We start from the raw sequence: 27,425 nt of genomic DNA, 5'->3' as shown, positions 1-27,425 counted from the left end.
CTTCACAGTGCCACAGCCATACTCTTTGTTGTGGATTATTGGGACAGTTGGACTATGTTGTTTGGGCCTAGGGCTGTGGCGGTCATGACATTTTGTCAGCTGGTTATTGTCATGCAAAAGACTGCCGGTCTCATGGTAATTGACCATTAATTAACATGAACAACATTAGCATCTCCAGGCCATGTTTACAAGCCACATACAAGCTGCTGATGTGTTCCTTTGGAGCATCTGCATTTAAAAGTCTAATAAGTCAATGTGATATACACCATCACAATAAATCCATCATTTATTTTAGTCATGACAGGAAAAGGAACAGCTCCTTCTCACCATTAAAAGTCAGGTCTAAAATAACAAATGATTAAGTGCGCATGTAAAGTGTCAATGTTGAGCGTAAAAGTGATCATTTGAAACAGGCCCTATAAACTAAATTTAGAGTTATTTGGCAGCTTTAGTTGTGAACGATGCAAACTTCGAAATGAAAATATGGGCTGCATGGTGCAACTATTGGCTAAGATGGTGCTCTGTTCCTTGCCTCAGGCTGCACAGCTGTTCTCTCATCAAGTGATCATATTTTCACCCATCAGACTATTTGGAATTTAATCTTGTCTTTACTAATATATCAAATTCGTTTTAGAATGGCCCATTATGAAATGGGCAGGAACAGAGGTAGGGGAAAAAGGACATGTCATCGTATACTCGAATAGCGAATGGAAGCTGCTCCCTTTCCTGACAGTCCTTTTTTCAATAATGCTAGAAAGGATACTTCAGTTGTACAGCAGAGCTGTGCTTAATATGAGCAGCTACTGAAATAAATATAAGAACACTTATTTCACTTCATGCACCAAGCGCTGCTTGAGGAACTGCTCGACAAGTGGAATTCCGCAAAAACTGTATGGCATGGGCTCGCCAACCTTGTTCCTCCACCAACCCAGAGCTTCATTTGGGAAACCAAGTGAAATCTGTGAGGGAAAATCCATAGTAACATGTATTCGCAACAAAACATATTTCACTAAACTGTTGTTAGTCTGTCTGCGCGCTCAAGAACTGAATAAAGGAAAGGTAAGGTGTCAGCCTATTAATTATGAAAATAACTAAAATGCCCAATTGCTAGGCTATTCAAAATCATATATAAATTCACTGTCAGTGTAAGCTAACTGTAAGCCGCCCTGCACAATCAATGAACCAACAGCAACACTTACACTTGTGGATATACATTTTGGAGCATAATATCATTCTATTTTTATTTAACCTTTATTTATTTAACCAGGTAGGCCAGTTGAGAACAAGTTCTCATTTACAACTGCGACCTGGCCAAGATAAAGCAAAGCAGTGCGACAAAAACAACAACACAGAGTTACACATAAACAAACGTACAATAACACAATAGAAGAATCTATGTACAGTGTGTGCAAATGTAGAAGAGTAGGGAGGTAAGGCAATAAATAGGCAATAGAGGCAAAATAATTACAATTTAGCATTAACACTGGAGTGATAGATGTGAAGATGATGATGTGCAAGTAGAGATACTGGGGTGCAAAAGAGCAAGAGGATAAGTAACAATATGGGGGTGAGATAATAGGGTGTGCTATTTAGAGATTGGCTGTGTACAGGTACAGTGATCGGTAAGCTCCTCTGACAGCTGATGCTTAAAGTTAGAGAAGGAGATATAAGACTTCAACTTCAGTGATTTTTGCAGTTCGTTCCAATCATTGGCAGCAGAGAACTGGAAGGAAAGGCGGCCAAAGGGGGTGTTGGCTTTGGGGATGACCAGTGATATATACCTTCTGGAGCACGTGCTACGGGTGGGTGTTGCTATGGTACCAGTGAGCTGAGATTAAGCGGGGCTTTACCTAGCAGAGACTTATAGATGACCTGGAGCCAGTGGGTTTGGTGACGAATATGTAGTGAGGGCCAGCCAACGAGAGCATACAGGTCGCAGTGGTGGGTAGTATATGGGGATTTGGTTGTGCAGCATGATGGTATGTTAGGCAGCATGAGTGAAGGAAGATTTGTTGCGAAATAGTAAGCCGATTCTAGATTTGATTTTGTATTGGAGATGCTTAATGTGAGTCTGGAAGGAGAGTTTACAGTCTAAGCAGACACCTAGATATTTGTAGTTGTCAACATATTCTAAGTCAGAACCATCCAGAGAAGTGATGCTAGTCGGGCGGGAGGGTGCGGGCAGCAATCGGTTGAAGAGCATGCACTTAGTTTTACTAGCATTTAAAGCAGTTGGAGGCCACGGAAGGATTGTTTTATGGCATTGAAGCTCGTTTGGAGGTTTGTTAGCACAGTGTCGAAGGAAGGGCCAGATGTATACAGAATGGCGTCGTCTGCGTAGAGGTGGATCAGAGAATCACCAGCAGCAAGAGCGACATCATTGATATTTATAGAGAAAAGAGTCGGACCAAGAATTGAACCCTGTGGCACCCCCATTGAGACTTCCAGAGGTCCGGACAACAAGCCCTCCAACAGGCCCTCCGTAATCCAGTCCATCCAGTATGCATAATCATTCAGTCCACACTCAAAGTTGATTACACACATTTGTTAACATTTTGAGTATAGGCTAATTTTGTTTCAGGCTTGGATAGTTTAAGGCTTTGATTGAGCCTAATTCAGTATGCAAGCTAGGTTTTGAAACAGGAGGGAAATAGAACTGTTAAGTTATGCCTACTGTAGGTAAGTATGCTAGCTGGTTTACTATTTGGTATTACATGTAGCTGTTAGTATGCTATCTGTTGTACTGTTGATTAGTGCCTAAGTTAGTATGATAGATGTTGTACTGTTAATTTGAGCGTACGTTAGTATGCTAGCTAGGTTTTGAAACAACAGGGGGTTGGTGCCACCTTAATTGGAGAGGACGGGCTCATAGTAATGGCTGGAAGGGAATCTATGGAATGGTATCAGACGGATCAAACACATCATTTCCATGGGATCAAATACATCAACAACATGTTTTCCATGTGTTTGATACCATTCCAGTCACTCCATTCCAGCAATTATTATGAGCTGTTCTCCCCTCAGCAGCCTGCTGTGTTTGAATCAGGAAAACAGGAAAACAGGCCCAACATTTCCATTAGCTCAGAGTGTTTCCATCATCCCCACACCACCAGGTGGTCTCTCTGCATGTGATCTATCGCTGTGAGTTAGTCATGCTTCAACAGGGGGCCAAGCCTCATTCCACACACACACACACACACACACACACACACACACACACACACACACACACACACACACACACACACACACACACACACACACACACACACACACACACACACACACACACACACACACACACACACACACACACACACACACACCCTATTCCCATTAACCGTAACCCTAACCTTAACTCCAAACCTTAAATCTAAAACTGAAACAAACCCCTAACACAAAATTGTTACCATAAACCAAACAAACCCTAAGCCTAAAATATCATTTTTCATTGTGCAGACTGGTGAAACTTCCCCACTTGTCCGTGGACTTCTTGTCCCCAAAGGATTGTAAAACCAAAAACCAAACACACACACACACACACACACACACACACACACACACACACACACACACACACACACACACACACACACACACACACACACACACACACACACACACACACACACACGCTCTGGGGCCCTTACCTTATTACGTGCACATATTTGCTGCAAACATACAATATGCATGTTTATTTAAAGCTTCCTGCCACCGTAGCGGGAAATGGTGTGTATGAGCTTCTCCACGCCTCAGAGAAACTTTCCACGTGCTTGCTCCACATGTTATAATGGGAGAGTTGTGTGTGTGTGTGTGTGTGTGTGTAGCGTAGGAAATGGGCCCTGCAGAGCATCCAGATTCTGCATAACGCATCTGCTGTGTTATTAAACTGCTGTGTTATTGTTTCCACTGTTTTGGGCACATACACACACCTTTCTCTGCCCGGAGGCAGAACGGGTTTCGTTAACAAAATCCCTCCGTAGGATTGGCTGATTGGACATGGGTCACCGCTGATTGGGTCACAGTGCTGATTACACTTCCTGGTCTTCCTCAGGGGCCAGTAGTAGTAAAAACACAAACATTTTAATGTTCCTTTTTTATCTCATTTGTATCTTCCGATGGGTTAAATGTGGGATTGAAGTGGAGTGTGTGCTTGTGTGTCTTTAAAATGTTGAAGTGGGCTGCTTCAGTTATGTCTTTGTTCATCATCACAGACACTTTCTCTCTCTGGGATGAGAAATAAAGACTATATGAAATCAACTACTCTGTTGAGGGTCCTCCATGCTAAGTACCTATTGTGGGGGCTAATTGAGGCAGCAGCTAACAACCCACAGCGCACAGGCTAAGATCACTTGATAGACAGACTACATTTTAGACAATTATTCAAGCTGCTTTGTGAGAGTGTATTGATTTATACATTTTATGTGTAACAGTTGGTATCCATTTTCGGAACTTAAAGATGTATGTCATTCATTGTGGCCATTTACTGGCGTTATAATAATACGCATTATCAAGTGATATTTTTTTAAACGTTTTCTCTGTGAGAAAATTCAACCCCATTCGTGGTCGGTGTCTTTCATGAAAAGATCTTAGAGTATTTCTCTTCAAATATATCAACATATCAACACTGTAGCCTTAACCATTGGAAATTTGGTTTTTGCGGTACTGTGATTGCTACAGCACATCTCTAACCCAAGAACTGTCCAAGGGTTTGAATTCCTCCAGAGCCGCTAAAGAGACTCTTATTGAGACAACAGCTTGGTTTATCTACCGGACACTGCTGCAGATTCATAATATAGATCACAGACCCAGAGACCACCAGCACACCAATGACGTGGAAACACTGCAGCGATGGAGAGAGAGGGATAGAGAGAGGATGGGAGGGAGAGAGAGAATGAGAGGGAGGGAGAGAGAGGATGAGAGGGAGGAAGAGAGAGGATGAGAGGGAGGGAGAGAGAGGATGAGAGGGAGGAAGAGAGAGGATGAGAGGGAGGGAGAAAGAGGATGAGAGGGAGGGAGAGAGAGGATGAGAGGGAGGGAGAGAGAGGATGAGAGGGAGGGAGAGAGAGGATGAGAGGGAGGGAGAGAGAGAATGAGAGGGAGGGAGAGAGTGGATGAGAGGGAGGGAGAGAGAGAATGAGAGGGAGGGAGAAAGAGGATGAGAGGGAGGAGAGAGAGGATGAGAGGGAGGGAGAGAGAGAATGAGAGGGAGGGAGAGAGAATGAGAGGGAGGGAGAGAGAGAATGAGAGGGAGAGAGAGGATGAGAGGGAGAGAGAGGATGAGAGGGACGGAGAGGATGAGAGGGAGAGAGAGAATGAGAGGGAGAGAGAGAATGAGAGAGAATGAGAGGGAGAGAGAGGATGAGAGGGAGGGAGAGAGAGAATGAGAGGGAGAGAGCAAATGAGAGGGAGATAGAGAGAGCAAGGGGAAGGTAAAGAGAGAGAAGGGCGGGAGAGAGAGAAGGGCAGGAACGAGAAAAGGGGTGGGAGAGAGAAAAGGGCGAGAGAGAGAAGATAAGGGGGGATTCAAGAAGCAAGTCTATAGTTGCGGAGTATAGGGGACATTACTGTCTCCTCCATACCCCTCTTCAGAGGCGTCATACCCATTAAAACCGAGGATTTCTGCATCAATTTATTTGGATTAAAATATACAAAATACTGTATACTGAGCAAAAATATAAACGCAACATGCAACAATTTGATTTTACTGAGTTACTGTTCATATAAGGAAATCATTCAATTGATATAAGTTAATTAGGCCCTAATCTATGGATTTCACATTACTGGGCAGCCATGGGTGGGCCTGCGAGGGCATAGGCCCAGCCAATCAGACTTCTTTTTTTCTCCACAAAGGGCTTTATTGCAGACAGAAATACTCCTCGGTTTCATCATCTGTCCGGGTGGCTGGTCTCAGACGATCCCACAGGTGAAGAAGCCGGATGTGCAGGTCCTGGGCTGGCTTAGTTACACCTGGTCTGCAGTTGTGAGGCTGGTTGGACGTACTACCAAATTCTCTAAAAAAGCATTGGAAGCGGTTTATGGTAGAGAACATTAAATTATCTGGCAACAGCTCTGGTGGACATTCCTAAAGTCAGCATGCCAATTGCACGCTCCCTCAAAACTTGAGACATCTGTGGCTTTGATGTTGTGTGACAAAACTGTACATAGTGGCCTTTTATTGTCCCCAGCACAAGGGGATTTTCATCAGCAGGGACTGGGAAACTGGTCAGAATTGAAGGAATGATGGATGGTGCTAAATACAGAGAAATTCTTGAGGGAAACCTGTTTCAGTCCTCCAGAGATTTGAGACTGGGATGTAGGTTCACCTGCTAAAACAACACTTGAGTGGTTTAAGTGAAAACATTTCAATATCTTGGAATGGCCTAGTCAAAGCCCAGACCTCAATCCAATTGAGAAACAGTGGTATGACATAAAGATTGCTATACACCAGCGGAAGGAGCTGGAGCAGTTTTGCCTTGAAGAATGGGCAAAAATCCCAGTGGCTAGATGTGTCAAGCTTATAGAGACCTACCCCAAGAGAATTGCAGCTGTAATTGCTGCAAAAAGTGGCTTGACAAAGGGGGTTGAATAGTTATGCACGCTCAAGTTTTCTGTTTTTTTTGTCTTATTTCTTGTTTGTTTCACAAGAACAAATATTTTGCATCTTTAAAGTGCTAAGCATGTTGTGTAAATCAAATGTATACAATGATCCATTTTAATTCCAGGTTTTAAGAAAACAAAGTAGGAAAAATGCCAAGGGGGAATACTTTCGCAAGGCACTATTCATCAAAAGTGATTTTTATACTCCCAAGTGATGATTTGAATGTACAATTGATATCAATTTGTTTCTAAATGTTATTAGAACATCACACATAGATGCAGCGTTTTTTTGTGCATATTTGTTGTGCATTTTGTTGTAGAGAATTCCAGCTAATGTTAGCTAGTAACTTACTGTCTTGGTGGGGGGGGTTGTATATTTTGTACATTGCGTGACTGCAGAGTTGAATGGTGAGGTGTGCATTGTATGACGTGCAATTTTGTGCTGTTTTTATCAGGTACATTGTGAAAATATGATATTGTAATTGCTGTAATATTTTGGTAACTACTGTACATTACACAACGAACAAGCACCAAAGCAGTGGGTGTGAGTGCAGGGTTGGATGATGAGCAGTGCATTGCATGACGTGCAATTTTGTGTTGTTTTTATCAGAATAAATCTCCATGACTGGTGCTACAAGTGGGAGTTTGTATTGATGATTGATTTTACACAATGCAAGAAAAGTACTGTTACATAGACACCTTAAGCTGCGTGTGTGTGTGTGTGTGTGTGTGTGTGTGTGTGTGTGTGTGTGTGTGTGTGTGTGTGTGTGTGTGTGTGTGTGTGTGTGTGTGTGTGTGTGTGTGTGTGTGTGTGTGTGTGTGTGTGTGTGTGTGTGTGTGTGTGTGTGTGTCTGTGTGTGTGTCGTGCTGCAGAAGTCACTGCAGCCCTTGTTCAACATGCACTCCACTCACTACTCAACAAAGTGGTGGTGAGGGGCTCGCGAGGATCTTTGTCTAGAACATTCCTCTCAGTGTTCAAACGAAACGCGACACTGATCTCTCAGCAGCGCGGGGCGACATTACCCGGGCTTTCTCCCCCATCTGTCCCCCATCCTCCCCTTCTCTTCCCTGCCCCTCCGTAGCAGCAGACTGAAGACAGGACGTTCCATGCACTTCACCGGCTTTGATGATCACTGACTTCAGAGTACAAAAACTACCTAGAGGTAGCAGAATGGCTCTCTGCATTTAAATGGCACATTACCAGAGTGCTATTACTCCCTGTTTGAACATAACAGAACTCCTTGCCTCATGTGTATCCCCGTGTTCCACGGCTAGGTCATCTTTGAAGTATAGGTGTAGTAAATGTTTGTCCTAAATGTCAACCTATTCCCTATATAGTGCACTCCTTTTGATCAGAGCCCTATGAGTAGTGCACATCAAAGGGAATCAGTTGCCATTTGGGATGCAACCTCAGACAAGCATGTTCAGATGTTTTTTTCATTGCCGAGTACTCTAAAGGCATCTCCAGCCTTGCTTTGTGTTGTTGTGGGACGTTTAATGAGTAAATGTACCAATCCTAATAGGGTCTTAAGTTCCTCTAATAACAGGATTTAATGAGCATTATTAGGATGCTAAGGAACATTTAATGTTTTTTCTGCTTGACATTTTATTTTTGTTTAGTGCCCACACTGGTTGTAGAGGATTTTTTAAAATTAGGCTATTACTTGTTATTTCCATGTTTTCCCCTTGTATAGCATGTAGTGCCCAAAACTGCTGTCAAAATATTATGTGGTAAACAATTATAATATTGTGTAATCAATTACATCCAACCTGTTTGAGTAGAATACTTCCCTTTTTGTTTTCAGAGGAAGTGGAAGAGTTTTACTGGTCAGTTTGATCAGAATCTTCTGAGAGGGTTGGAGGAGGAGAGGATTTTTCACATAAGATAGAGATTTACTTGGTGCTTATCAGTCTCTGGGGAGAGTCGAGGGTGGGCGAAGACATTTACCTTGTGTCTGTGGTCTCTGTATATCTGGACTGCTTCAGTAAGTCCTAATTAAACTAGGACCAGAGCACGAACTGAAGAGGGGAAGAATTGGTAATGAAAAAGATAAAAAGAGAGGGAGGAGAGGACAACACGGAAGGGACGTGTCAAAGAGACTCGGGACCTAGACACTTTTGGAGATTGGAGACAGAGTGAGAGATAGACATGGCTGGGGAGTTGAGACCACTTTCTGTTAGAAAGTGAAGAGAAGTGGTCAAGTGGAACTCAAAAGAAGACTAAATTATAAACCGTCTAAAGCACGTTGAATGATAAACACTGGAAACAAATAACTGAAATGGTCAGTGTTCACCAGGGGAAAGAGAAGATTACAAAATAAATGGTAATTAAATGTTATTTAGGATTTTTCTTATTGAATTTAGTATCTTTATTTAGGGATTGTCTAAATGTAGCTGGGCATTCTGCATAATTAGGTCTTGTCAACTGTGAGCATGAATGAAATAAATCAAATCAAAAGAACAAAGCCAGTACCCCCAAACTTTCACCTCTCCCAGTCTCTCTAGGATAATCTGGAATTGGACCTGAACCATGAAAATTCTCAATTGTTCCTTATTTGACAAGTTCCGAAAAATTCAGTTTCATGCCCAATGAACACAACTCAGAAATGGAAGCGAACCAGGCCATTTCTCCCATTTCAAAAGGGAAACAAAGGATCTGTTCTGTTCAATCATTTACCTGTCTCCTCCTGCAATACTACAGATGGCACAGCATAGGATGATTGGCTTATGTGGAGGACACAACAGGAGCTGATTGGCTTATTGTCCTGCTGAGCTCAGTGATTACCACTGGAGACGGACTCTGATTCTGTATTGTGTCTGAAGAACAGAACACACTCTCACCATTCTCTGGAACCAGATCATTCAATATGCAGGTTGACAGATGGAAGAATGTGTTGTAATATACTGCTTCAGTCTGCTTTGGATCAAGTTGAAACATGACTGAAAACGGACTCTAAGAAAATGAACCACCTTGTTTCTTCTTCTCTGCTGCGGCATTTACAGCCTTAGCAGGAGGACCAACCGAAGGAGTCAACAGAGAGTCTTTCATAGTCTCTCTTTTCCCCCTGGTCGTGATCAAATCCTAGCATTGTGTAACTAGTTACACTAAGATAATTGAGGGACCAGGTCCTCTATAATTAACCTTACTGTAATTATTTTAATGAGTGTCTTATGAAGGGAAGCTATTGTGAGATGGTGTGGTACTGTCATTAAGGGGGAAGTAACAGCATTCTTTCAAGGCTCTCACACATCGTACTGAATGTGGATTTAGCGTTCATCTGCCGATCATTCAGTGTGTTGTATTTTAGGGAGCACCTGCTGTAGACGTCTGACTTCTGACATTTATTCACACAATTCTACATGTAAAATCAGTGCGCATTCGGTGCGTACTCTCGGCCTGCAAACTACATTATTAGCCCAGATTTTTTGTGTGTTATTACATACAGCCGGGAAGAACTTTTGGATAGCAGAGCCGCGGTAACTCACCAGCATTACCAGCATTACGACCAGGAATATGACTTTCCTGAATCGGATCCTTTGTTGGTACCCTACATGGCAATTGAACTGATTCCAGAGGCTGATCCAAAACTCCGCCGGCAGAGGAGAGGTATTTGGAGTGGACTTCTAGTCTAAATCAGGAGGCACACACCACCCACTGCTTCCGAGTATATTACTTGCTAATGTTCAGTCTCTGGATAATAAAGTTCACAAGCTCAGGGCGAGGATTTCCTTCAGGAGAGACATCAGGACTGTGACATACTCTGTTTCATGGAAACATGGCTCTATCAGGATATTCTGTCTGAGTCCGTACAGCCAGTTGGGTTCTCAGTTCATCGCGCAGACAGGAATAAATATCTCTCCGGGAAGAAGAGCGGGGTGTATGTTTCATGATTAACTACTCATGGTGTGATTGTGATAACATACAGGAACTCCAGTCCTTATGTTCACACGACCTAGAATACCTCACAGTCAAATGCCGACTGTATTACCTCCCAAGAGAATTATCTTTGGTTATAGTCACAACCGTGTATATTCCCCCTCAAGCCAAAACCACGATGGCCCTCAAAGAACTTCACTGTAATTTATGCAAACTGGAAACCACATATCGTGAGGCCATGCTTATTGTAACTAGGGATTTTAACAAAGCAAATTTTAGGAAAGTGCTTCCCGAAGTTCTATCAACACATTGACTGTAGTACTCACGCTGTTAAAACACTCAACCACTGTTACTCCAACTTCCGGGATGCCTAAATAAGGCCCTCCCTTGCCCTCCCTTCGGCAAATCTGATCACGACTCCATTTTTCTCCTCCCTTCCTATAGGCAGAAACTCAAACAGGAAGTACCTGTGGAGTCACAATTCAATGGCTAAGACACAAGATATATGTGGCAGGGTCTACAGACATTCGCAGACTACAAAGGGAAAACGAGCCATGTCATGTACACCGACGTCTTGATTCCGGACAAGCTAAACACCTTTGCCCGTTTTGAGGATAACACAGTGCCACCTACACGGCCCACTACTAAGAACTGTGGGCTCTCTTTCTCCGTGGCCACCGTGAGTAAGACATTTAAGCGTCTTAACCTTCGCAAGGCTGCTGGCCCAGACGGGATTCTTAGCCGTGTCCTCATAGGATGCGCAGACCAGCTAGCTGGAGAGTTTATGGACATATTCAATCTATCCCTATCCCAGTCAGCTGTCCCCACATGCTTCAAGATGTCCAATAATGTTCCTGTACCCTATCTTACCCGACACCCTAGACCCACTTCAATTTGCTTACTGCCTCAATAGATCCACAGACGATGCAAATGCCATCGCTCTGCACACTGCCCTATCCAATTTGGATGAGGAATACCTATGTAAAAATTCTGTTCATTGACTAAAGTTTAGCATTCAACTCCATAGTACCCTCCAAGCTCATCACTAAGCTCGAGCCCTAGGTCTGAACCCCGCCCTGAGCAACTGGGTCCTGGACTTCCTGACCGGCCATGCCCAGAAGGTGAAGGTAGGAAATAACACCTCGACTTCGCTGATCCTCAACACAGGGGCGCCACAAGGGTGCTTGCTCAGCCCCCTCCTCCCTGTTCACCCATGACTGTGTGGTCACGCACGCCTCCAACTCAATCATGAAGTTTGCAGACGACACAACAGTAGAATGCCGGAATACCAACAATGACGAGACAGCTTACAGGGAGGAGGTTGGGGACCTGGGAGTGGGGTGCCAGGAAAATAACCTCTCACCCATGTCAACAAAACAAAGGAGCTGATTGTGAACTTCAGGAAACAGCAGAGGGAGCACCCGCCTATCCATATAAACGGGAACGCAGTGGAGAAGGGGGAAAGCTTTAAGTTCCTTGTCATACACATCACTGACAAATAGAAATGATCCACCCACACAGTCATTGTGGTGAAGAAGGCGCAACAGCACCTCTTCAACCTCAGGAGGCTGAAGAAATTTGGCTTGGCACCTAAAACCCTCACACACTTTTACAGATGCACAAATGAGAGCAGCCAGTCAGCCTGTATCACTGCCTGGTATGGCAACTGCACCGCCCTCAACCGCAGGGCACTCCAGAGGGTGGTGCGGTCTGCCCAACGCATCACCGGGGGCAAACTACCTACCATCCAGGACACCTACTGCACCTGATGTTTAGGATTAAGATAGGATAAAGTAATCCTTCTCACCCACCCCCCCCCCTTAAAAGATTTAGATGCACTATTGTAAAGTGGCTGTTCCACTGGATGTCATAAGGTGAATGCACCAATTTGTAAGTCGCTCTGGATAAGAGCGTCTGCTAAATGACTTAAATGTAAATGTAAATGTCACAGGAAGACCAAAAAGATCATCAAGGACAATAACCACCCGAGCCACTGCGTGTTCACCCCGCTGTCATCCAGAAGGCGAGGCCAGTACAGATGCATCAAAGCTGGGACCGAGAGACTGTAAAACAGCTTCTATCTCAAGGCCATCAGACTGTTAAATAGCCATCAGTAGCACATTAGAGGCTGCTGCTCTATATACATAAACTTGAAATCACTGGCCACTTTAATAATGGAACACTGGTCACTTTAAAAATAATGTTTACATGTCATTACTCATCTTGCATTACTCATCTTATATGTTTCTACTGTACTCTATTCTATTCTACTGTATCTTAGTCTATGCCGCTCTGACATTGTTCGCCCAAATATTTATATGTTCCATCCCTTTACTTTGGATTTGTGTGTATTGTTGTGAAATTGTTAGATATTACTTGTTAGATGTTACTACACTGTTGGAGCTAGAAACACAAGCATTTTGCTACACCTGTAGTAACATCTACTAAGCACTTGTATGTGACTAATACAATACAAGCCCTCAGTAGTATAGTAGACCTTATTCTGACTACATAACAGGGAAGGTCCATTTCCATTTTCTACTGACATAAACAGATGTTTGATTGACACAGCCACATGGAGTAGGGAGAGGAGGCATGTTTAAGATAGAGCTGTTGTCATAGAAACTGCAATTTGAGTACTGGACATTTTGAGTATGAGTGAGTGCACTCCATGCACCTGCTCATCCCCGCAAATTAAGCGTGTTTGCGCGTGTGTGTGTGTGGCAGGTAGCGCAGCTGTTAAGAGTGTTGGGCCAACCAAAAGGTCACTGGTTCGCAATCCGCTAGCTGACAAGGTGAAAAGTATGTCACTGTGCCAGTGAGCAAGATACTTAACCATAATTGCGCCTATAAGTCACTCTGGATAAGAGCATCTGCTAAATGACTAAAATGTAAACGTGTGTGTGCTCCAAATGGTGACACTGTCTCTTCGCTTCTTTAGCATCATCCTCCTGCTGATGTGATGGAACTCCTGAGTAATTATGCTAAACAACGACAGAGTACATGCAAGCATGCACACACACCCAGTCATAAAACTGAACAATGACTGGGTCAATCATTATGGCAGCCTGTTTAAGCCCCCTCTAGAAAAGGCGTTTAGATTTACATATATATATTTTTTAGCTTTGTGTCATGCCCTTTATGAACATCTAGTTGAGATTTTAATACCTGCTGTTACCCACACAGTGCCTTGCCTTGGACTCAAGGGCACACATAGGTCCCAGTAGACTAGCCTGCCTATCGCTACGGTCATGCTGCTCTGCAGTATTAGCTACTCCCACTTTATCAACGCTACTTCGAGTCAGAGGAACTTGGAGCTGATCTTTTGGACACCGACATGCGCACACACGCACGCACGCACGCACGCACGCAGACACACACACACACACACACACACACACACACACACACACACACACACACACACACACACACACACACACACACACACACACACACACACACACACACACACACACACACACACACACACACACACACACACACAGTTTTTGTTCTTCTATCCTTGTGGGGACCTAAAATTATTCAATTTTCAATTATTCTATTATCCATTCAAAATCCTATTTTCCCTCACCCTTAACCCTAACCTTAACCCGTAACCCTAACCCAAACCCTGAACTTAACTCCTTCCCTAACCCTAAACCTAACCACTATCCCTTTACCCTAACCCTAAACCAAACCACTAACCCCTTTAACCTAACCCTAATTCTAACCCTAAACCAAACCACTAACCCCTTACCCTAATTCTAACCCTAAACCAAACCACTAACCCCTTACCCTAAACCTAATTCTAACCCTAAACCAAACCACTAACCCCTTACCCTAACCCTAATTCTAACCCTAAACCAAACCACTAACCCCTTACCCTAACCCTAATTCTTACCCTAAACCAAACCACTAACCCCTTACCCCAACCCTAATTCTAACCCCAACTCAAGTAATTGCCTTTGCCTTTTTCCTCATAGGGATGTGGGAAATGTCCCCACAAGGGAGAATTTTCCTTGTTTTAGTATCCTTGTGGGGACTTTTGTTTTTATTAGGTCCCACAAGGAGAAAATAACAAACCCACGCACACACACGCAGACACACGCTCTACTTACTTTCTTTTCTTGTGAGGCTGTATTAGTTGTTTCTGATTAGTTTTGGCTGAGTGTCAAGGCCGTGTTATTATCTATATGGACAGCCAGCGCATGGGTTATGGTGACAATATCCTAACAATATCCTGGATTAAGGAACAGTAGATAGAATGTCAATCGCTATGGGATCTCTGTGTCGCATCAGTGTTCTACAGAGTCAGCATACACTGGTCTGAGCTTTAAGGACAGAATGAGGGGAGGATTAACTTTTCTCTTTCCTTCGTCCCCCCTCTGTCACAGTAATTGATATATAGGTGCCGGGGCTATGGTACTAGGCGGAGATCATTTGCATATAATGTCCTGGTAACGGATGTAATAATGAATGCCCTGGGCCCTGTGAGGTTTACAAGGAGGAGGATGAGCGTCTATAAGACTGATGATCCTTTCAATAATGCACAATAAGCAATACTGTCCTGCCAGATCAAATGAGTCTGACGTACAGCTGAAGGCTGGAGCTAACGGTGGTCAATTGAGGAGACTAGAGTATTCCTATCTAGCCTATTGTTCCTGTCCATGGCTCTACTCTGTATGTATGAGCCCAAGGCCCCAGTCACTCCTCTTTAGTCCCTGGTCTAACTACCTCATCACTCCAGTTCTTATACCCCAGCCTGACAAGCACAGCCTCTTACCTCCAGCTCTCGTCACAGGTCCGGCCCACATAGAGAGAATATGCTGCCTTTCGTCGGCCCTACTCCAATCCCTCCTTACTCCCAGCCCTCACCTTTAGTAACCTAACCTGTAAAATAACAAGAACACCCTAGTCTCTCAACTCAATACCTGATAGGTCTCTTAGTCCAGGCCCTGTGGTCCAACCCAAGCCCCAGTCCCAGCCTGAAGTTTACACTCGAACCGCCATAGACCAACAGCCACTGACGTTTGATTTTGTAAATAAAAAACATTTCCTCACCAAAAAGCAATGTCCTGCTTCTTTCCTGACTTTTCCTAAATGCTTTGTATTTTACACTGCTCATTTGTCTGAATTTTGAAATAAAAAAAACAGTATTTAGAGCCTATTTACCTGTTTTTTCACTCCTATTCCCAATTTAACCCGCCAAGACAAGGTGCTGTAGGACGTTGTCACAGAGAGCATCATGAAGAACAAGGAACACACCAGGCAGGTCCGAGATACTGTTGTGAAGAAGTTTAAAGCCGGATTTGGATACAAAAAGATTTCCCAAGCTTTAAACATCCCAAGGAGCACTGTGCAAGCGATAATATTGAAATGGAAGGAGTATCAGACCACTGCTAATCTAAGACCTGGCCGTCCCTCTAAACTTTCAGCTCATACAAGGAGAAGACTGATCAGAGATGCAGCCAAGAGGCCCATGATCACTCTGGATGAACTGCAGAGATCTACAGTTGAGGTGGGAGACTCTGTCCATAGGACAACAATCAGTCGTATATTGCACAAATCTGGCCTTTATGGAAGAGTGGCAAGAAGAAAGCCATTTCTTAAAGATATCCATACAAAGTGTTGTTTAAAGTTTGCCACAAGCCACCTGGGAGACACACCAAACATGTGGAAGAAGGTGCTCTGGTCAGATGAAACCAAAATTGAACTTTTTGGCAACAATGCAAAACGTTATGTTTGGCGTAAAAGCAACACAGCTCATCACCCTGAACACACCATCCCCACTGTCAAACATGGTGGTGGCAGCATCATGGTTTGGGCCTGCTTTTCTTCAGCAGGGACAGGGAAGATGGTTAAAATTGATGGGAAGATGGATGGAGCCAAATACAGGACCATTCTGGAAGAAAACCTGATGGAGTCTGCAAAAGACCTGAGACTGGGACGGAGATTTGTCTTCCAACAAGACAATGATCCAAAACATAAAGCAAAATCTACAATGGAATGGTTCAAAAATAAACGTATCCAGGTGTTAGAATGGCCAAGTCAAAGTCCAGACCTGAATCCAATCGAGAATCTGTGGAAAGAACTGAAAACTGCTGTTCACAAATGCTCTCCATCCAACCTCACTGAGCTCGAGCTGTTTTGCAAGGAGGAATGGGAAAAAATTTCAGTCTCTCGATGTGCAAAACTGATAGAGAGATACCCCAAGCGACTTACAGCTGTAATCGCAGCAAAAGGTGGCGCTACAAAGTATTAACTTAAGGGGGCTGAATAATTTTGCACGCCCAATTTTTCAGTTTTTGATTTGTTAAAAAAGTTTGAAATATCCAATAAATGTCGTTCCACTTCATGATTGTGTCCCACTTGTTGTTGATTCTTAACAAAAAAATACAGTTTTATATCTTTATGTTTGAAGCCTGAAATGTGGCAAAAGGTCACAAAGTTCAAGGGGGCCGAATACTTTCGCAAGGCACTGTATTTCCACAAATATTTCTTCATGCAATTCATGCTTTCCTATTATTTCTGCACTATTTATCAAGCGTTGGTGCTTATGTTTGCACACCTTGCAGATTGATATATATCTGATGCGTATGCTAAATGGGACGCCCCCCAACTTTCTCAACATTCTTGAGAGGGTATGAATAGACTGAAATGCAAGGGCAGTTCTAGTTCTAGAGGTTAATGCTGAGTCCTGTTACTGCCCACTGTATTATACCTGCTCTCTGTAATATCGTATTTCAGTCCGACATTGAACCTTTAGATGTCTCATTATTATATTATTCAATTAGTGTCTTTCTACTGGTGCAGAGTTACTAAGCAACAGACTTTTCTTGGAAAATCAAACTTAAAATCTCTTGATATGAAGAGATCTTGGACTTGTTAAAGTTGTTAACCGCTGACGGCTTGGTCGTAACTGAAGCCTGGGGAGACGGGAGATTAATATAGAACACCCTAATAGTCTTTGAATGTTTTCTTTTTTTAATCCATGTTTAAGATTCTTAATGCATTTGTATGCATGTCACAATACCTCTGAAGGAATTAATCGTGTTCTTCAATTACAGAAATATTCCAAGTCAACAGACAGGTTTATAGATCAGAGCTTCCATTGAAGCAGCTCTGTTTTGAAACCATTTAATTTGGGAGTGAAAGAGTGGGCCATATACCCTTTATGATTCTCCACAGCTAGACGTAATAATATAATTGCTTTTTTCAATTCCAAGTCAATAAAGACTTTTCAGTTGAGCTGAGTTGATATATTTCTCTGTAGCTTAAATGCAGTCACGCACGCACAAATGCGCACGCACACAGACACACACACGCTATAACAGAATAGCACCCTGGTTTTAACAAGGTAATTGTCTAAAATGATGACACCAACTGAACATATAATTTGACACTATACATATACCCGTTGATTGAAAAGGACAGGTTACTTTGTGCCCACTTGTTTTACAGAGAACATTGAGTTAACATAAAAAAGTTTGAAACAAGTTTAAAATGAATTAAAGATATTGTAGGGTCATTTGACCATCTTCTATTTTGGTTTGAAAAGACAGTTAAAGCATGGTCATCTATGAATATATGCATCTATTATAATACAGTGCATTCAGAAAGCATTCAGTCCCATTGACTTTTTCCATGTTTTTTTTACATTACAGCCTTATTCTAAAATGGATGAAATAACCCCCCCCCCCTCATCAATCTACACATAATACCCCATAATGACAAAGCAAAACAGGTTTTTAGTACATTTTTGCAAATGTATAAAAAATAAACAACTTAAATATGACATTTACATAAGTATTCAGACCCTTTACTCCGTACTTTGTTGAAGCACTTTTGGCAGCGATTTACAGCCTCAAGTCTTCTTGGGTATGACGCTACAAGCTTGGCACACCTGTATTTGGGGAGTTTCTCCTATTCTTCTCTGCAGATCCTCTCAAGCTCTGTTAAGTTGGATGGGGAGCATTGCTGCACAGCTATTTTCAGGTCTCTCCAGAGATGTTCGATCGGGTTCAAGTCCGGGCCCTGGCTCGGCAACTTAAGGACATTCAGAGACTTGTCCCGAAGCCACTTCTGCATTGTCTTGGCTGTGTGCATAGGTTCATTGTCCTGTTGGAAGGTGAACCTTCGCCACAGTCTGAGGTCCTGAGCGCTCTGGATCTAGTTTTCATCAGGGATCTCTATGTACTTATCTCCATTCATCCTTCCCTCAATCCTGACTAGTCTCCCAGTCCCTGCCGCTGAAAAACCTCCACACAGTATGATGCTGCCACCACCATGAGTTCAATCTTGGTTTCATCAGACCAGAGAATCTTGTTTCTCATGGTCTGAGAGTCTTTAGGTGCCTTTTGGCAAACTCCAAGCGGGCTGTCATGTGTCTTTTACTGAGGAATGGCTTCCGTCTGGCTACTCTACCATAAAGGACTGATTGATGGAGTGTTTTTCCCATCTCCACAATGGAACTCTGGAGCTCTGTCAGATTGACCACCTCCCTGACCAAGACCCTTCTCCCTCTATTGCTCAGTTTTTCCCAACAGCCAGCTCTAGGAAGAGTCTCGGTGGTTCCAAACTTCTTCCATTTAAGAATGATAGAGGCCACTGTGTTCTTGGGGAACTTCAATGCTGCATCATTGTTTTTGCTACCTTTCCCAAAAATCTTTGCCTCGGCACAATCCTGTCTCGGAGCTCTATGGACAATTCCTTCCACCTCATGGCTTGGTTTTTGCTCTGAAATGCACTGTCAACTGTGGGACCTTATATAGACAGGTGTGTCCCTTTCCAAATCATGTCCAATCAATTGAATTTACAACAGGTGGACTCCAATCAAGTTGTAGAAACCTCTCAAGGATGATCAATGGGAACAGGATGCACCTGAGTGCAATTTAAGTCTCATAGCAAAGGGTCTGAATACTTATGTAAATAAGGTATTTCCGTTTTTATATATATTTGTCAACTTTTCTAAAAACCTATTTTCACTTTGTCATTATGGGCTATTGTGTGTAGATTGATTATGAAAAAATGTAATATAATCCATTTTAAAATGACGCTGTAACGTAACAAAATGTGGAAAAATTTGAGGGGTCTGAATACTTTCTCTGTATACAGTTTAGGTCTAGGATTTTCCAGGAACCTCACGATACGATATTATCATGATACTTAGGTGTTGATATGAAATGCATTGTGATTCTCACACTTCTGTATGTATTGCGATGCGATACTGTGATTTTATTGCGATTTGATGTTCCAAACATAACATACTCATCATATGTCTGCTGCAGATGGACAAGAGAGAGCCACGAGAAAACTAGTTTTGATCAGTCATGGAAATTGAAGTGCTGAAAACAAATTGCCTCACTACAACTGTCACTAAAATATCAGTGCGACAGTCAAAAACAACATGGCAATATATTGTCAAAAATCATATCATATCAAAAATGATATCCCGATATCTGTTCCCCCCCCCCCCATCACTAATACAGCATATATACAGTATATTGACATGCTTTTGAAAAACAGGAAGCACATCCAAACTTAGTGTAACAATACTAAATGACTGAACATTCTTATCCATCCGGCCACGATGGTGGTTAGGTAAACAAACATTCACTTAGGAAATAGTATTCCATTCCAACTATTGTTCTGCTTTCTGTTCATATCTAAAGTGCTGACAGAGAAGAGCCAGAGGTTAAAAAAAAGTCAGCACATTCTGTTCCTGAACACATTTTATAGGTCGGGACAGATCATATTCATGTTGCTTCTCAGAAAAGTTAGTATGACAGTCTTTTAACGTCCTTATATTTTAAACCACACTCCTTCGACTTCATGACACAGTCAGGATTTGTTTAGAATGCATTAGTATTTTTCCTCTCTCTTCTCCTGCTTTGAGGCTGTGTGTGTGTGTGTGTGTGTGTGTGTGTGTGTGTGTGTGTGTGTGTGTGTGTGTGTGTGTGTGTGTGTGTGTGTGTGTGTGTGTGTGTGTGTGTGTGTGTGTCTGCCCAACGGTTGTTGTTGTCTGCTGTGTGGTGGCTGTCATTCCCCCAGGAGCAGATAAAGAGCAGACGTATGAATACAGGGATGACACCGTGTGTGTGTGACATGGGGGGTTGACACAGGGAGGGTTATCGGCCGCGGAGCAGGCAGCCTCCAGTTCAACACTCCTCACTGTTGGGTTCACCTGTACCTATAATTGTCTACTTCTGACTTTGATGCCCTGACGCCCACTGACTGACGAAGAGCTGTCAAAAGCTCTGCTGTAGGTTCTCTCTCTCTCTCTCTCTCTCTCTCTCTACCTCTCTCTCTCTCTCTCTCTACCTCTCCCTCTCTCTCTTTGTGTCTCTCTCTTTCTTTTTTCTCTCTCTCTCTCTCTCTCTCTCTCTCTCTCTCTCTCTCTTTCTCTTTCTCTTTCTCTTTCTCTTTCTCTTTCTCTCTCTCTCTCTCTTTCTCTCTCTCTCACTCTGTTTCATTCTCATCCACTGCAGAAATTGGATGTTAGCTGGATTAACTGAATGAAATGTTATTGTTAAAGCTGGTTGATGTTTGAAGACCTGACAAATACTGTAGATACGAGGGGGGAGGAGGGATGGGGGGGGATCAACAGAGTTAAGGAGGGATGGACGGTGGGGAAACATGATGTCAAAGGAACAACCTTTGTGTTGAAGACTCACATGAGAACAAGGAAATGCAGAGTCTGTCTGTCTGTCTTTTCTCCGAGGAGTTATGTTTTTCTCTCTGCTGAACACATTTTCTGAAATATTTACTCTATAGAGAAATAGTCTACTATGCTAAGAGGAAGCAGTACATACTTACATACATATAGCTAAAATATTAGGATTGTATTGGGTTTCCTCCTCTGTTTTGATGTTCCAATTAGAATGAATTTTACTGTAAAGACAGAAATATCAAGTCAGCATTTTTCATCAATAACTTTCCATTAAACTTTTTCAAGCCTTGATTGGCTCTGTGTCTGCAACCATATATTTGTCTCTTTTCCTCCGTCTCATGCTTACAGTTGACTGTTTTACTCTCTCATGCTTACAGTTGACTGTTTTCCTCCGTCTCATGCTTACAGTTGACTGTTTTACTCTCTCATGCGTACAGTTGACTGTTTTACTCACTCATGCTTACAGTTGACTGTTTTCCTCCGTCTCATGCTTACAGTTGACTGTTTTCCTCCGTCTCATGCTTACAGTTGACTGTTTTCCTCCGTCTCATGCTTACAGTTGACTGTTTTACTCTCTCATGCTTACAGTTGACCGTTTTCCTCCGTCTCATGCTTACAGTTGACTGTTTTACTCTCTCATGCTTACAGTTGACTGTTTTCCTCCGTCTCATGCTTACAGTTGACTGTTTTCCTCCATCTCATGCTTACAGTTGACTGTTTTCCTCCGTCTCATGCTTACAGTTGACTGTTTTCCTCCGTCTCATGCTTACAGTTGACTGTTTTAATCTCTCATGCTTACAGTTGACTCTTTTCCTCCGTCTCATGCTTACAGTTGACTGTTTTACTCTCTCATGCTTACAGTTGACTGTTTTCCTCCGTCTCATGCTTACAGTTGACTGTTTTCCTCCGTCTCATGCTTACAGTTGACTGTTTTACTCTCTCATGCTTACAGTTGACTGTTTTCCTCCGTCTCATGCTTACAGTTGACTGTTTTCCTCCGTCTCATGCTTACAGTTGACTGTTTTCCTCCGTCTCATGCTTACAGTTGACTGTTTTACTCACTCATGCTTACAGTTGACTGTTTTACTCACTCATGCGTACAGTTGACTGTTTTACTCACTCATGCTTACAGTTGACTGTTTTACTCACTCATGCTTACAGTTGACTATTTTCCTCCGTCTCATGCTTACAGTTGACTGTTTTCCTCCGTCTCATGCTTACAGTTGACTGTTTTCCTCCGTCTCATGCTTACAGTTGACTGTTTTACTCACTCATGCTTACAGTTGACTGTTTTCCTCCGTCTCATGCTTACAGTTGACTGTTTTACTCTCTCATGCTTACAGTTGACTGTTTTACTCACTCATGCGTACAGTTGACTGTTTTACTCACTCATGCTTACAGTTGACTATTTTCCTCCGTCTCATGCTTACAGTTGACTGTTTTACTCACTCATGCTTACAGTTGACTGTTTTCCTCCATCTCATGCTTACAGTTGACTGTTTAACTCACTCATGCGTACAGTTGACTGTTTTACTCACTCATGCTTACAGTTGACTGTTTTCCTCCGTCTCATGCTTACAGTTGACTGTTTTCCTCCGTCTCATGCTTACAGTTGACTGTTTTCCTCCGTCTCATGCTTACAGTTGACTGTTTTACTCACTCATGCTTACAGTTGACTGTTTTACTCACGCATGCTTACAGTTGACTGTTTTCCTCCGTCTCATGCTTACAGTTGACTGTTTTACTCTCTCATGCTTACAGTTGACTGTTTTCCTCCGTCTCATGCTTACAGTTGACTGTTTTACTCTCTCATGCTTACAGTTGACTGTTTTCCTCCGTCTCATGCTTACAGTTGACTGTTTTCCTCCGTCTCATGCTTACAGTTGACTGTTTTAATCTCTCATGCTTACAGTTGACTCTTTTCCTCCGTCTCATGCTTACAGTTGACTGTTTTACTCTCTCATGCTTACAGTTGACTGTTTTCCTCCGTCTCATGCTTACAGTTGACTGTTTTCCTCCGTCTCATGCTTACAGTTGACTGTTTTACTCTCTCATGCTTACAGTTGACTGTTTTCCTCCGTCTCATGCTTACAGTTGACTGTTTTCCTCCGTCTCATGCTTACAGTTGACTGTTTTCCTCCGTCTCATGCTTACAGTTGACTGTTTTACTCACTCATGCGTACAGTTGACTGTTTTACTCACTCATGCTTACAGTTGACTGTTTTACTCACTCATGCTTACAGTTGACTGTTTTACTCACTCATGCTTACAGTTGACTATTTTCCTCCGTCTCATGCTTACAGTTGACTGTTTTACTCACTCATGCTTACAGTTGACTGTTTTCCTCCATCTCATGCTTACAGTTGACTGTTTTACTCACTCATGCGTACAGTTGACTGTTTTACTCACTCATGCTTACAGTTGACTATTTTCCTCCGTCTCATGCTTACAGTTGACTGTTTTACTCACTCATGCTTACAGTTGACTGTTTTCCTCCATCTCATGCTTACAGTTGACTGTTTAACTCACTCATGCGTACAGTTGACTGTTTTACTCACTCATGCTTACAGTTGACTGTTTTCCTCCGTCTCATGCTTACAGTTGACTGTTTTCCTCCGTCTCATGCTTACAGTTGACTGTTTTCCTCCGTCTCATGCTTACAGTTGACTGTTTTACTCACTCATGCTTACAGTTGACTGTTTTACTCACTCATGCTTACAGTTGACTGTTTTCCTCCGTCTCATGCTTACAGTTGACTGTTTTACTCTCTCATGCTTACAGTTGACTGTTTTACTCACTCATGCTTACAGTTGACTGTTTTCCTCCATCTCATGCTTACAGTTGACTGTTTTACTCACTCATGCGTACAGTTGACTGTTTTACTCACTCATGCTTACAGTTGACTGTTTTCCTCCGTCTCATGCTTACAGTTGACTGTTTTCCTCCGTCTCATGCTTACAGTTGACTGTTTTACTCTCTCATGCTTACAGTTGACCGTTTTCCTCCGTCTCATGCTTACAGTTGACTGTTTTACTCTCTCATGCTTACAGTTGACTGTTTTACTCACTCATGCTTACAGTTGACTGTTTTCCTCCGTCTCATGCTTACAGTTGACTGTTTTACTCTCTCATGCTTACAGTTGACTGTTTTCCTCCGTCTCATGCTTACAGTTGACTGTTTTACTCTCTCATGCGTACAGTTGACTGTTTTACTCACTCATGCTTACAGTTGACTGTTTTCCTCCGTCTCATGCTTACAGTTGACTGTTTTCCTCCGTCTCATGCTTACAGTTGACTGTTTTCCTCCGTCTCATGCTTACAGTTGACTGTTTTACTCTCTCATGCTTACAGTTGACCGTTTTCCTCCGTCTCATGCTTACAGTTGACTGTTTTACTCTCTCATGCTTACAGTTGACTGTTTTACTCACTCATGCTTACAGTTGACTGTTTTCCTCCGTCTCATGCTTACAGTTGACTGTTTTACTCTCTCATGCTTACAGTTGACTGTTTTCCTCCGTCTCATGCTTACAGTTGACTGTTTTCCTCCATCTCATGCTTACAGTTGACTGTTTTCCTCCGTCTCATGCTTACAGTTGACTGTTTTCCTCCGTCTCATGCTTACAGTTGACTGTTTTAATCTCTCATGCTTACAGTTGACTCTTTTCCTCCGTCTCATGCTTACAGTTGACTGTTTTACTCTCTCATGCTTACAGTTGACTGTTTTACTCACTCATGCTTACAGTTGACTGTTTTCCTCCATCTCATGCTTACAGTTGACTGTTTTTCACTCATGCGTACAGTTGACTGTTTTACTCTCATGCTTACAGTTGACTGTTTTCCTCCGTCTCATGCTTACAGTTGACTGTTTTCCTCCGTCTCATGCTTACAGTTGACTGTTTTCCTCCGTCTCATGCTTACAGTTGACTGTTTTACTCACTCATGCTTACAGTTGACTGTTTTCCTCCGTCTCATGCTTACAGTTGACTGTTTTACTCTCTCATGCTTACAGTTGACTGTTTTACTCACTCATGCTTACAGTTGACTGTTTTCCTCCGTCTCATGCTTACAGTTGACTGTTTTACTCTCTCATGCTTACAGTTGACTGTTTTACTCACTCATGCTTACAGTTGACTGTTTTCCTCCGTCTCATGCTTACAGTTGACTGTTTTCCTCCGTCTCATGCTTACAGTTGACTGTTTTCCTCCGTCTCATGCTTACAGTTGACTGTTTTACTCTCTCATGCTTACAGTTGACTGTTTTCCTCCGTCTCATGCTTACAGTTGACTGTTTTACTCTCTCATGCTTACAGTTGACTGTTTTACTCTCTCATGCTTACAGTTGACTGTTTTACTCACTCATGCTTACAGTTGACTGTTTTCCTCCGTCTCATGCTTACAGTTGACTGTTTTACTCTCTCATGCTTACAGTTGACTGTTTTCCTCCATCTCATGCTTACAGTTGACTGTTTTACTCTCTCATGCTTACAGTTGACTGTTTTCCTCCGTCTCATGCTTACAGTTGACTGTTTTCCTCCGTCTCATGCTTACAGTTGACTGTTTTCCTCCGTCTCATGCTTACAGTTGACTGTTTTACTCACTCATGCGTACAGTTGACTGTTTTACTCACTCATGCTTACAGTTGACTGTTTTACTCACTCATGCTTACAGTTGACTGTTTTACTCACTCATGCTTACAGTTGACTGTTTTCCTCCATCTCATGCTTACAGTTGACTGTTTAACTCACTCATGCGTACAGTTGACTGTTTTACTCACTCATGCTTACAGTTGACTGTTTTACTCACTCATGCTTACAGTTGACTGTTTTCCTCCGTCTCATGCTTACAGTGGACTGTTTTCCTCCGTCTCATGCTTACAGTTGACTGTTTTCCTCCGTCTCATGCTTACAGTTGACTGTTTTACTCACTCATGCTTACAGTTGACTGTTTTACTCACTCATGCTTACAGTTGACTGTTTTCCTCCGTCTCATGCTTACAGTTGACTGTTTTACTCTCTCATGCTTACAGTTGACTGTTTTACTCACTCATGCGTACAGTTGACTGTTTTACTCACTCATGCTTACAGTTGACTATTTTCCTCCGTCTCATGCTTACAGTTGACTGTTTTACTCACTCATGCTTACAGTTGACTGTTTTCCTCCATCTCATGCTTACAGTTGACTGTTTTACTCACTCATGCGTACAGTTGACTGTTTTACTCTCTCATGCTTACAGTTGACTGTTTTACTCACTCATGCTTACAGTTGACCGTTTTCCTCCGTCTCATGCTTACAGTTGACTGTTTTACTCACTCATGCTTACAGTTGACTGTTTTCCTCCATCTCATGCTTACAGTTGACTGTTTTAACTCACTCATGCGTACAGTTGACTGTTTTACTCACTCATGCTTACAGTTGACTGTTTTCCTCCGTCTCATGCTTACAGTTGACTGTTTTCCTCCGTCTCATGCTTACAGTTGACTGTTTTCCTCCGTCTCATGCTTACAGTTGACTGTTTTACTCACTCATGCTTACAGTTGACTGTTTTCTCCGTCTCATGCTTACAGTTGACTGTTTTACTCTCTCATGCTTACAGTTGACTGTTTTCCTCCAACTCATGCTTACAGTTGACTGTTTTCCTCCATCTCATGCTTACAGTTGACTGTTTTACTCACTCATGCGTACAGTTGACTGTTTTACTCACTCATGCTTACAGTTGACTGTTTTCCTCCGTCTCATGCTTACAGTTGACTGTTTTCCTCCGTCTCATGCTTACAGTTGACTGTTTTCCTCCGTCTCATGCTTACAGTTGACTGTTTTACTCTCTCATGCTTACAGTTGACCGTTTTCCTCCGTCTCATGCTTACAGTTGACTGTTTTACTCTCTCATGCTTACAGTTGACTGTTTTACTCACTCATGCTTACAGTTGACTGTTTTCCTCCGTCTCATGCTTACAGTTGACTGTTTTACTCTCTCATGCGTACAGTTGACTGTTTTACTCACTCATGCTTACAGTTGACTGTTTTCCTCCGTCTCATGCTTACAGTTGACTGTTTTCCTCCGTCTCATGCTTACAGTTGACTGTTTTCCTCCGTCTCATGCTTACAGTTGACTGTTTTACTCTCTCATGCTTACAGTTGACTGTTTTCCTCCGTCTCATGCTTACAGTTGACTGTTTTACTCTCTCATGCTTACAGTTGACTGTTTTACTCACTCATGCTTACAGTTGACTGTTTTCCTCCGTCTCATGCTTACAGTTGACTGTTTTACTCTCTCATGC

General features: G+C 42.6%; 1 protein-coding gene across 10 annotated transcripts in view; it reads left to right on the top strand.

The window, feature by feature from the left end:
• Positions 1-27,425, top strand: part of LOC118398965 (receptor-type tyrosine-protein phosphatase U-like) — a 305,732-nt gene that overhangs the window by 110,305 nt on the left and 168,002 nt on the right. The window lies entirely within an intron of this gene.

This window comes from Oncorhynchus keta, chromosome 20 (assembly GCF_023373465.1).
Source record: "Oncorhynchus keta strain PuntledgeMale-10-30-2019 chromosome 20, Oket_V2, whole genome shotgun sequence".
Taxonomy (NCBI): Eukaryota; Metazoa; Chordata; class Actinopteri; order Salmoniformes; family Salmonidae; genus Oncorhynchus; species Oncorhynchus keta.
The sequence above is the reverse complement of the archived record's forward strand: the minus strand, read 5'-3'. Positions and strand labels throughout refer to the sequence as shown.